Below are 14180 nucleotides of genomic sequence, written 5' to 3'. Positions count from 1 at the left end.
AAATACAAAAGGCAAAATGCCGACTTACGTACAAGAAGACTGACTCATCTACTGTCTATGTTTAGAACTATTTCTGTGACACTAGTTGTAGAGTCCCATGCTTCACTTCAAGTTTACTGTATCCCTTGGGCCTTCTTATTGACGATGAATCAAAGAAATTGCATCGGAATTAAATACAAATGGCACAATGCCGACTTAAGTACAAGAAGACTGACTCTTTTTACTGTCTATATTTTGAACCATTCCAGTGACACTAGTTATAGATTCCGATGCTTCACTTCAGGTTTACTGTATCCCTCGGTCCTTCTTATTGACGATGAAAAACAGAAATTGCATCGGAATTATATACAAAAGACACAATGCCAACTTAAGTACATGAAGACCGACACTTCCTACTGACTGTGTTTTGAACCATTCCTGTGACACTAGTTATATATTTCGATGTTTCACTTCAGGTTTACTGTATCCCTCTGACATTCTTATTGACGATGAAACACAGAAATTGCATCGGAATTAAATACAAAAGGCACAATGCCGACATAAGTACAAGAAGACAGCCTCTTTTTCCTGACTATGTTTTGAACCATTCCTGTGACACTAGTTATAGATTCGGATGCTTCACTTCAGGTTTACTGTATCCCTCTGACCTTCTTATTGACGATGAAACACTGAAATTGCATCAGAATTAAATACAAAAGGCACAATGCCGACTTAAGTACAAGACGACTGACTTCTCTTACTGTCTATGATTTGAACCATTCCTGTGACACTAGTTATAGATTCCGATGCTTCACTTCAGGTTTACTGTAACCCTCTGACCTTCCTATTGACGATGAAACACAGAAATTGCATCGGAATTAAATACAAAAGGCACAATGCCGACTTACGTAAAAGAAGACTGACTCTTCTTACTGACTATGTTTTGAACCATTCCTGTGACACTAGTTATAGATCGCGATGCTTCACTTCAGGTTTACTGTATCCCTCTGACCTTCTTATTGACGATGAAACACAGATATTACATCGGAATTAAATACAAAAGGCACAATGCCGACTTAAGTACAAGAAGACTGACCCTTCTTACTGTCTATGTTTTGAACCATTCCTGTGACTCCGATGCTTCACTTCAGGTTTACTGTAACCCTTGGACCTTCTTATTGACGATGAAACGCAGAAATTGCATCGGAATTAAATACAAAAGGCACAATGCCGACATAAGTACACGAAGACCGACTCTTCCTACTGACTATGTTTGAACCATTCCTGTGACACTAGTTATAGATTCCGATGCTTCATTTCGTTTTTATTGTATCCCACTGACCTTCTTATTGACGATGAAACACTGAAATTGCATCGGAATTAAATAGAAAAGGCACAATGTCGACTTAGGTACAAGAAGACTGACTCTTCTTATTGTCTATGTTTTGAACTATTCCTGTGACACTAGTTATAGATTACGATGCTTCACTCCAAGTTCACTATATCCCTTGGACCTTCTTATTGACGATGAAACACAGAAATTGCATCGGAATTAAGTACAAAAGGCACAATGCGGACTTAAGTACAAGAGGACTGACTCTTCCTACTGTCTATGTTTTGAACCATTCCTGTGACACAAGTTTTGGATTCCGATGCTTCACTTGAGGATTACAGTATTCCGTGGACCTTCTTATTGACGATGAAACACAGTATTTGCATCTGAATTAAATAAAAAAGGCACAATGCCGACTTAAGTACAAGAAGACTGACTCTTCTTACTGTCTATGATTTGAACCATTCCTGTGACACTAGTTATTGATTCCGATGCTTCACTCCAGGTTTACTGTAACCTTGGACCTTCTTAGTGACGATGAAACACAGATATTGCATCGGAATTAAATACGAAAGGCACAATGCCAACTTAAGGACAAGAAGACTGACTCTTCTTACTGACTATGATTTGAACCATTCGTGTGACACTAGCTATAGATTCCGATGCTTCGCTTCAGGTTTACCGTATCCCTCTGACCTACTTATTGACGATGAAACACAGAAATTGCATTGGAATTAAATAGAAAACGCACAACGAAGACTTAAGTACAAGAAGACTGACTCTTCATACTGACTATGTTTTGAACCATTCCTGTGACACTAGTTATAGATTCTGATGCTTCACTTCAGGATTACTGTATCCCTTGGACCTTCTTATTGACGATGAAACACAGAAATTGCATCGGAATTAAATACAAAAGGCACAATGCCGACTTAAGTACGCGAAGAGTGACTCTTCTTACTGTCTATGTTTTGAACCATTCCTGTGACACTACTTATAGATTCCGATGTTACACTCCAGGTTTACTGTATGCCTTGGACCTTCGTATTGACGATGAAACACAGAAATTGCAACGGAATTAAAAACAAAAGACACGATGCCGACTTAAGTACAAGAAGACTGACTGTTCTTACTGACAATGTTTTGAACCATTCCTGTGACACTAGTTATAGATTCCGATGCTTCACTTCAGGTTTATTGTATCCCTCTGACCTTCTTATTGACGATGAAACACTGAAATTGCATCGGAAATAAACAGAAAAGGCACAATGTCGACTTAAGTACAAGAAGACTGACTCTTCTTACTGTCTCTTTTTTGAACCATTCCTGTGATAGTAGTTATAAATTCCGATGCTTCACTCCAGGTTTACTGTATCCATTGGACCTTCTTATTTACGATGAAACACAGAGATTGCAACTGAATTAAATTGAAAAGGCACAATGCCAACTTAAGTACAAGAAGACCGACTCTTATTACTGACTATGATTTGATCCATTCCTGTGACACTAGTTATATATTCCGACGCTTCACTTCAGGTTTACTGTTTCCCTTGGACCTTCTTATTGACGATGAAACACAGAAATTGCATCGGAATTAAATACAAAATGCAAAATGCCGACTTACGTACAAGAAGACTGACTCATCTACTGTCTATGTTTAGAACTATTTCTGTGACACTAGTTGTAGAGTCCCATGCTTCACTTCAGGTTTACTGTATCCCTTGGGCCTTCTTATTGACGATGAATCAAAGAAATTGCATCGGAATTAAATACAAATGGCACAATGCCGACTTAAGTACAAGAAGACTGACTCTTTTTACTGTCTATATTTTGAACCATTCCAGTGACACTAGTTATAGATTCCGATGCTTCACTTCAGGTTTACTGTATCCCTCGGTCCTTCTTATTGACGATGAAAGACAGAAATTGCATCGGAATTATATACAAAAGACACAATGCCAACTTAAGTACATGAAGACCGACACTTCCTACTGACTGTGTTTTGAACCATTCCTGTGACACTAGTTATATATTCCGATGTTTCACTTCAGGTTTACTGTATCCCTCTGACCATCTTATTGACGATGAAACACAGAAATTGCATCGGAATTAAACACAAAATGCACAATGCCGAATTTAGTCAAAACGACTGACTCTTCTTACTGACTATGTTTTGAACCATTCCTGTGACACTAGTTATAGATTCCGATGCTTCACTTCAGGTTTACTGTATCCCTCTGACCTTCTTATTGACGATGAAACACTGAAATTGCATCGGAATTACATACAAAAGGCACAATGCCGACTTAAGTACAAGAAGACAGACTCTTTTTCCTGACTATATTTTGAACCATTCCTGTGACACTAGTTATAGATCCCGATGCTTCAATTCAGGTTTACTGTATCCCTCTGACCTTTTTATTGACGATGAAACACAGAAATTGCATCGGTGTTAAATAGAAACGCCACAAAGCCTTCTTAAGTACAAGAAGACTGACTCTTCTTACTGGCTATGATTTGAACCATTCCTGTGACACTAGTTATAGATGACGATGCTTGACTTCAGTTTTACTGTATCCCTTGGACCTTCTTATTGACGATGAAACACAGAAATTGTATCGGAATTAAATACAAAGGGAAAAATGCGACTTAAGTACTCGAAGACTGACTCCTCTTGCTGTCTATGTTTTGAACCATTCCTCTGACACTAGTTATAGATTCCGATGCTACATTCCAGGTTTACTGTATCCCTTGGACCTTCTTACTGACGATGAAACACAGAAATTGCATCGGAATTAAATAAAAAAGGCACAATGCCGACTTAGGGACAAGAAGACTGACTGTTCTTACTGACTAAGTTTTGAACCATTCCTGTGACACTAGTTATAGATTCCGATGCTTCACTTCAGGTTTATTGTATCCCTCTGACCTTCTTATTGACGATGAAACACAGAAATTGCATCGGAAATAAATAGAAAAGGCACATTGTCGACTTAAGTACAAGAAGACTGACTCTTCTTACTGTCTATGTTTTGAACCATTCCTGTGACACTAGTTATAGATTCCGTTGCTTAACTCCAGGTTTACTGTATCCCTTGGACCTTCTTATTGTCGATGAAACACAGAAATTGCAACTGAATTAAATAGAAAATGCACAATGCCGACTTAAGTACAAGACGACTGACTTTTCTTACTGTCTATGTTTTGAACCATTCCTGTGATACTATTTATAGATTCCGATGCTTCACTCCAGGTTTACTGTATCCCTTGGACCTTCTTATTGACGATGAAACACAGAAATTGCATCAGAATTAAATACAAATGGCACATTGCCGACTTAAGTACAAGAAGACTGACTCTTCCTACTGTCTATGTTTTGAACCATTCCTGTGACATTAGTTGTAGATTCCGATGCTTCACTTCAGGTTTACTGTATCCCTTGGACCTTCTTATTGACGATGAAACACAGAAATTGCATCGAAATTAAATACAAAAGGCAGAATGCAGACTTAAGTACATGAAGACCGACTCGTCCTACTGACTATGTTTTGAACAATTCCTGTGACACTAGTTATAGATTCCGATGCTTCACTTGAGGATTACAGTATTCCGTGGACCTTCTTATTGACGATGAAACACAGAATTTGCATCGGAATTAAATAAAAAAGGCACAATGCCGACTTAAGTACAAGAAGACTGACTCTTCTTACTGTCTATGATTTGAACCATTCCTGTGACACTAGTTATTGATTCCGATGCTTCACTCCAGGTTTACTGTAACCCTTGGACCCTCCTAGTGACGATGAAACACAGATATTGCATCGGAATTAAATACGAAAGGCACAATGCCAACTTAAGGACAAGAAGACTGACTCTTCTTACTGACGATGATTTGAACCATTCCTGTGACACTAGCTATAGATTCCGATGCTTCGCTTCAGGTTTACCGTCTCCCTCTGACCTACTTATTGACGATGAAACACAGAAATTGCATTGGAATTAAATAGAAAAGGCACAATGAAGACTTAAGTACAAGAAGACTGACTCTTCATACTGACTAAGTTTTGAACCATTCCTGTGACACTAGTTATAGATTCTGATGCTTCACTTCAGGATTACTGTATCCCTTGGACCTTCTTATTGACGATGAAACACAGAAATTGCATCGGAATTAAATACAAAAATCACAATGCCGACTTAAGTACGCGAAGAGTGACTCTTCTTACTGTCTATGATTTGAACCATTCCTGTGACACTAGTTATAGATTCCGATGTTACACTCCAGGTTTACTTTATGCCTTGGACCTTCGTATTGACGATGAAACACAGAAATTGCAACGGAATTAAATACAAAAGGCACAATGCCGACTTAAGTACAAGAAGACTGACTGTTCTTACTGACAATGTTTTGACCCATTCCTGTGACACTAGTTATATATTCCGATGCTTCACTTCTGGTTTACTGTATACCTTGGATTTTCTTATTGACGATGAAACACAGAAATTGCATCGGAATTAAGTACAAAAGGCACAATGCGGACTTAAGTACAAGAGGACTGACTCTTCCTACTGTCTATGTTTTGAACCATTCCTGTGACACTAGTTTTGGATTCCGATGCTTCACTTGAGGATTACAGTATTCCGTGGACCTTCTTATTGACGATGAAACACAGAATTTGCATCGGAATTAAATAAAAAAGGCACAATGCCGACTTAAGTACAAGAAGACTGACTCTTCTTACTGTCTATGATTTGAACCATTCCTGTGACACTAGTTATTGATTCCGATGCTTCACTCCAGGTTTACTGTAACCCTTGGACCTTCTTAGTGACGATGAAACACAGATATTGCATCGGAATTAAATACAAAAGGCACAATGCCGACTTAAGTACGCGAAGAGTGACTCTTCTTACTGTCTACGTTTGAACCATTCCTGTGACACTACTTATAGATTCCGATGTTACACTCCAGGTTTACTGTATGCCTTGGACCTTCGTATTAACGATGAAACACAGAAATTGCAACGGAATTAAATACAAAAGGCACAATGCCGACTTAAGTACAAGAAGACTGACTGTTCATACTGACAATGTTTTGAACCATTCCTGTGACACTAGTTATAGATTCCGATGCTTCACTTCAGGATTTATTTTATCCCTCTGACCTTCTTATTAACGATGAAACACTGAAATGGCATCGGAATTAAATAGAAAAGGCACAATGTCGACTTAGGTACAAGAAGACTGACTCTTCTTACTGTCTATGTTTTGAACCATTCCTGTGACACTAGTTATAGATTACGATGCTTCACTCCAAGTTCACTATATCCCTTGGACCCTCCTATTGACGATGAAACACAGAAATTGCATCGGAATTAAGTACAAAAGGCACAATGCGAACTTAAGTACAAGAGGACTGACTCTTCCTACTGTCTAAGTTTTGAACCATTCCTGTGACACTAGTTTTGGATTCCGATGCTTCACTTCAGTTTTACTGTATCCCTCTGACCTTATAGCCGATGAAACACAGAAATTGCATCGGAATTAAATACAAAAGGGACAATGCCAACTTAAGGACAAGAAGACTGACTCTTCTTACTGACTATGTTTTGAACCATTCCTGTGACACTAGTTATAGATTCCGATGCTTCACTTCAGGTTTACTGTACCCTTGGACATTCTTATTGACGATGAAACACAGAAATTGCATCGGAATTAAATACAAAAGGCACAATGCCGACTTAAGGACAAGAAGACTGACTCTTCTTATTGTCTATGTTTTGAACCGTTCCATTGACACTAGTTATAGATTCCGATGCTTCACTCCAGGTTTACTGTATCCCTTGGACCTTTTATTGACGATGAGACAAAGAAATTGCATCGGAATTAAATAGAAAAGGCCAATGAAGACTTCAGTACACGAAGACTGACTCTTCTTACTGACTATGTTTTGAACCATTCGTGTGACTCTAGCTATAAATTCCGGTGCTTCACTTCAGGTTTTCTGTATCCCTTGGACCTTCTTATTGACGATGAAACACAGAAATTGCATCGGAATTAAATCCAAAGGGCAAAATGCTGACTTAAGTACACGAAAACTGACTCTTCTTACTGTCTATGTTTTGAACCATTCCTGTGACACTAGTTATAGATTCCGATGCTACACTCCAGGTTTACTGTATCCCTTTGACCTTCTTATTGACGATGAAACACAGAAATTATATCGGAATTAAATAAAAAAGGCACAATGCCGACTTAGGGACAAGAAGACTGACTGTTCTTACTGACTATGTATTGAACCATTCCTGTGACGCTAGTTATAGATTCCGATGCTTCACTTCAGGTTTATTGTATCCCTCTGACCTTCTAATTGACGACGAGACACAGAAATTGCATCGTAAATAAATAGAAAAGGCACAATGTCGACTTAAGTACAAGAAGACTGACTCTTCTTACTGTCTCTTTTTTGAACCATTCCTGTGATACTAGGTATAAATTCCGATGGTTCACTCCAGGTTTACTGTATCCATTGGACCTTCTTATTGACGATGAAACACAGAAATTGCAACAGAATTAAATAGAAAAGGCACAATGCCGACTTAAGTACAAGAAGACTGACTCTTATTACTGACTATGATTTGAACCATTCCTGTGACACTAGTTATATATTCCGACGCTTCACTTCAGGTTTACTGTTTCCCTTGGACTTCTTATTGACGATGAAACACAGAAATTGCATCGGAATTAAATACAAAAGGCAAAATGCCGACTTACGTACAAGAAGACTGACTCGTCTACTGTCTATGTTTGGAACTATTTCTGTGACACTAGTTGTAGAGTCCCATGCTTCACTTCAGGTTTACTGTATCCCTTGGGCCTTCTTATTGGCGATGAATCAAAGAAATTGCATCGGAATTAAATACAAATGGCACAATGCCGACTTAAGTACAAGAAGACTGACTCTTTTTACTGTCTATATTTTGAACCATTCCAGTGACACTAGTTATAGATTCCGATGCTTCACTTCAGGTTTACTGTATCCCTCGGTCCTTCTTATTGACGATGAAAGACAGAAATTGCATCGGAATTATATACAAAAGACACAATGCCAACTTAAGTACATGAAGACCGACACTTCCTACTGACTGTGTTTTGAACCATTCCTGTGACACTAGTTATATATTTCGATGTTTCACTTCAGGTTTACTGTATCCCTCTGACCTTCTTATTGACGATGAAACACAGAAATTGCATCGGAATTAAATACAAAAGGCACAATGCCGACTTAAGTACAAGAAGACAGCCTCTTTTTCCTGACTATGTTTTGAACCATTCCTGTGACACTAGTTATAGATTCGGATGCTTCACTTCAGGTTTACTGTATCCCTCTGACCTTCTTATTGACGATGAAACACTGAAATTGCATCAGAATTAAATACAAAAGGCACAATGCCGACTTAAGTACAAGACGACTGACTTCTCTTACTGTCTATGATTTGAACCATTCCTGTGACACTAGTTATAGATTCCGATGCTTCACTTCAGGTTTACTGTAACCCTCTGACCTTCCTATTGACGATGAAACACAGAAATTGCATCGGAATTAAATACAAAAGGCACAATGCCGACTTAAGTAAAAGAAGACTGACTCTTCTTACTGACTATGCTTTGAACCATTCCTGTGACACTAGTTATAGATCGCGATGCTTCACTTCAGGTTTACTGTATCCCTCTGACCTTCTTATTGACGATGAAACACAGATATTACATCGGAATTAAATACAAAAGGCACAATGCCGACTTAAGTACAAGAAGACTGACCCTTCTTACTGTCTATGTTTTGAACCATTCCTGTGACTCCGATGCTTCACTTCAGGTTTACTGTAACCCTTGGACCTTCTTATTGACGATGAAACGCAGAAATTGCATCGGAATTAAATACAAAAGGCACAATGCCGACATAAGTACACGAAGACCGACTCTTCCTACTGACTATGTTTGAACCATTCCTGTGACACTAGTTATAGATTCCGATGCTTCACTTCGGGTTTATTGTATCTCACTGACCTTCTTATTGACGATGAAACACTGAAATTGCATCGGAATTAAATAGAAAAGGCACAATGTCGACTTAGGTACAAGAAGACTGACTCTTCTTATTGTCTATGTTTTGAACTATTCCTGTGACACTAGTTATAGATTACGATGCTTCACTCCAAGTTCACTATATCCCTTGGACCTTCTTATTGACGATGAAACACAGAAATTGCATCGGAATTAAATAGAAAAGGCACAATGCCGACATAAGTACAAGAAGACTGATTCTTCTTACTGACTATGTTTTGACCCATTCCTGTGACACTCGTTATATATTCCGATGCTTCACTTCTGGTTTACTGTATACCTTGGACCTTCTTATTGACGATGAAACACAGAAATTGTATCGGAATTAAATACGAAAGGCACAATGCCAACTTAAGGACAAGAAGACTGACTCTTCTTTTTGACTATGATTTGAACCATTCGTGTGACACTAGCTATAGATTCCAATGCTTCGCTTCAGGTTTACCGTATCCCTCTGACCTACTTATTGACGATGAAACACAGAAATTGCATTGGAATTAAATAGAAAAGGCACAACGAAGACTTAAGTACAAGAAGACTGAGTCTTCATACTGACTATGTTTTGAACCATTCCTGTGACACTAGTTATAGATTCTGATGCTTCACTTCAGGATTACTGTATCCCTTGGACCTTCTTATTGACGATGAAACACAGAAATTGCATCGGAATTAAATACAAAAGGCACAATGCCGACTTAAGTACGCGAAGAGTGACTCTTCTTACTGTCTATGTTTTGAACCATTCCTGTGACACTACTTATAGATTCCGATGTTACACTCCAGGTTTAGTGTATGCCTTGGACCTTCGTATTGACGATGAAACACAGAAATTGCAACGGAATTAAATAGAAAAGGCACGATGCCGACTTAAGTACAAGAAGACTGACTGTTCTTACTGACAATGTTTTGAACCATTCCTGTGACACTAGTTATAGATTCCGATGCTTCACTTCGGGTTTATTGTATCCCTCTGACCTTCTTATTGACGATGAAACACTGAAATTGCATCGGAATTAAATAGAAAAGGCACAATGTCGACTTAAGTACAAGAAGACTGACTCTTCTTACTGTCTCTTTTTTGAACCATTCCTGTGATAGTAGTTATAAATTCCGATGCTTCACTCCAGGTTTACTGTATCCATTGGACCTTCTTATTTACGATGAAACACAGAGATTGCAACTGAATTAAATTGAAAAGGCACAATGCCGACTTAAGTACAAGAAGACTGACTCTTATTACTGACTATGATTTGATCCATTCCTGTGACACTAGTTATATATTCCGACGCTTCACTTTAGGTTTACTGTTTCCCTTGAACCTTCATATTGACGATGAAACACAGAAATTGCATCGGAATTAAATACAAAATGCAAAATGCCGACTTACGTACAAGAAGACTGACTCATCTACTGTCTATGTTTAGAACTATTTCTGTGACACTAGTTGTAGAGTCCCATGCTTCACTTCAGGTTTACTGTATCCCTTGGGCCTTCTTATTGACGATGAATCAAAGAAATTGCATCGGAATTAAATACAAATGGCACAATGCCGACTTAAGTACAAGAAGACTGACTCTTTTTACTGTCTATATTTTGAACCATTCCAGTGACACTAGTTATAGATTCCGATGCTTCACTTCAGGTTTACTGTATCCCTCGGTCCTTCTTATTGACGATGAAAGACAGAAATTGCATCGGAATTATATACAAAAGACACAATGCCAACTTAAGTACATGAAGACCGACACTTCCTACTGACTGTGTTTTGAACCATTCCTGTGACACTAGTTATATATTCCGATGTTTCACTTCAGGTTTACTGTATCCCTCTGACCATCTTATTGACGATGAAACACAGAAATTGCATCGGAATTAAACACAAAATGCACAATGCCGAATTTAGTCAAAACGACTGACTCTTCTTACTGACTATGTTTTGAACCATTCCTGTGACACTAGTTATTGATTCCGATGCTTCACTTCAGGTTTACTGTATCCCTCTGACCTTCTTATTGACGATGAAACACAGAAATTGCATCGGAATTAAATACAAAAGGCACAATGCCGACTTAAGTACAAGAAGACAGACTTTTTTTCCTGACTATGATTTGAACCATTCCTGTGACACTAGTTATAGATTCGGATGCTTCACTTGAGGTTTACTGTATCCCTCTGACCTTCTTATTGACGATGAAACACTGAAATTGCATCAGAATTAAATACAAAAGGCACAATGCCGACTTAAGTACAAGACGACTGACTTTTCTTACTGTCTATGATTTGAACCATTCCTGTGACACTAGTTATAGATTCCGATGCTTCACTTCAGGTTTACTGTAACCCTCTGACCTTCCTATTGACGATGAAACACAGAAATTGCATCGGAATTAAATACAAAAGGCACAATGCCGACTTAAGTACAAGAAGACTGACTCTTCTTACTGACTATGCTTTGAACCATTCCTGTGACACTAGTTATAGATCGCAATGATTCACTTCAGGTTTACTGTATCCCTCTGACCTTCTTATTGACGATGAAACACAGAAATTGCATCGGAATTAAATACAAAAGGCACAATGCCGAGTTAAGTACAAGAAGACTGACCCTTCTTACTGTCTATGTTTTGAACCATTCCTGTGACACTAGTTATAGACTCCGATGCTTCACTTCAGGTTTACTGTAACCATTGGACCTTCTTATTGACGAAGAAACACAGAAATTGCATCGGAATTAAATACAAAGGCACAATGCCGACATAAGTACATGAAGACCGACTCTTCTTACTGACTATGTTTGAACCATTCCTGTGACACTAGTTATAGATTCCGATGCTTCACTTCGGGATTATTGTATCCCTCTGACCTTCTTACTGACGATGAGACACTGAAATTGCATCGGAATTAAATAGAAAAGGCACAATGTCGACTTAGGTACAAGAAGACTGACTCTTCTTACTGTCTACGTTTTGAACCATTCCTGTGACACTAGTTATAGATTACGATGCTTCACTCCAAGTTCACTATATCCGTTGGGCCTTCTTATTGACGATGAAACACAGAAATTGCATCGGAATTAAATAGAAAAGGCACAATGCCGACTTAAGTACAAGAAGACTGATTCTTCTTACTGACTATGTTTTGAACCATTCCTGTGACACTAGTTATATATTCCGATGCTTCACTTCTGGCTTACTGTATACCTTGGACCATCTTATTGACGATGAAACACAGAAATTGCATCGGAATTAAATACAAAAGGCACAATGCGGACTTAAGTACAAGAGGACTGACTCTTCCTACTGTCTATGTTTTGAACCATTCCTGTGACACTAGTTTTGGATTCCGATGCTTCACTTCAGTTTTACTGTATCCCTCTGACCTTATTGCCGATGAAACACAGGAATTGCATCCGAATTAAATACAAAAGGGACAATGCCAACTTAGGGACAAGAAGACTGACTCTTCTTATTGTCTATGTTAGGAACCGTTCCATTGACACTAGTTATAGATACCGATGCTTCACTCCAGGTTTACTGTATCCCTTGGACCTTCTTATTGACGATGAGACAATGAAATTGCATCGGAATTAAATAGAAAAGGCACAATGAAGACTTCAGTACACGAAGACTGACTCTTCTTACTGACTATGTTTTGAACCATTCCTGTGACTCTAGTTATAGATTCCGATGCTTCACTTCAGGTTTACTGTATCCCTTGGACCTTCGTATTGACAAGTAAACACAGAAATTGCATCGGAATTAAATCCAAAGCGCAAAATGCCGACTTAAGTACACGAACACTGACTCTTCTTTCTGTCCATGTTTTGAACCATTCCTGTGACACTAGTTATAGATTCCGATGCTACACTCCAGGTTTACTGTATCCCTTTGACCTTCTTATTGACGATGAAACACAAAAATTACATCGGAATTAAATAAAAAAGGCACAATGCCGACTTAGGGACAAGAAGACTGACTGTTCTTACTGACTACGTATTGAACCATTCCTGTGACATTAGTTATAGATTCCGTGTGCTTCACTTCAGGTTTATTGTATCCCTCTGTCCTTCTTATTGACGATGAAACACAGAAATTGCATCGGAAATTAATAGAAAAGGCACAATGTCGACTTAAGTACAAAAAGACTGACTCTTCTTACTGTCTATGTTTTGAACCATTCCTGTGATACTAGTTATAGATTCCGATGCTTCACTCCAGGCTTACTGTATCCCTTGGACCTTCTTATTGATGACGAAACACAGAAATTGCAACTGATTTAAATAGAAAAGGCACAATGCCGACATAAGTACAAGAAGACTTACTCTTCTTACTGACTATGTTTTGAACCATTCCTGTGACACTAGTTATAGATTCCGATGCTTCACTTCAGGTTTACTGTATCCCTCTGACCTTCTTATTGACGATGAAACACTGAAATTGCATCGGTATTTAATACAAAAGGCACAATGCCGACTTAAGTACATGAAGACCGACTCTTAATACTGTCTATGCTTTGAACCATTCCTGTGACACCAGTTATAGATTCCGATGCTTCACTTCAGGTTTACTGTATCCCTCTGACCTTCTTATTGACGATGAAACACTGAAATTGCATCAGAATTAAATACAAAAGGCACAATGCCGACTTAAGTACAAGACGACTGACTTTTCTTACTGTCTATGATTTGAACCATTCCTGTGACACTAGTTATAGATTCCGATGCTTCACTTCAGGTTTACTGTAA

This window comes from Schistocerca piceifrons, unplaced genomic scaffold (genome assembly GCF_021461385.2).
Source record: "Schistocerca piceifrons isolate TAMUIC-IGC-003096 unplaced genomic scaffold, iqSchPice1.1 HiC_scaffold_1544, whole genome shotgun sequence".
Lineage (NCBI taxonomy): Eukaryota > Metazoa > Arthropoda > Insecta > Orthoptera > Acrididae > Schistocerca > Schistocerca piceifrons.
This window is presented reverse-complemented; position numbering follows the sequence as displayed.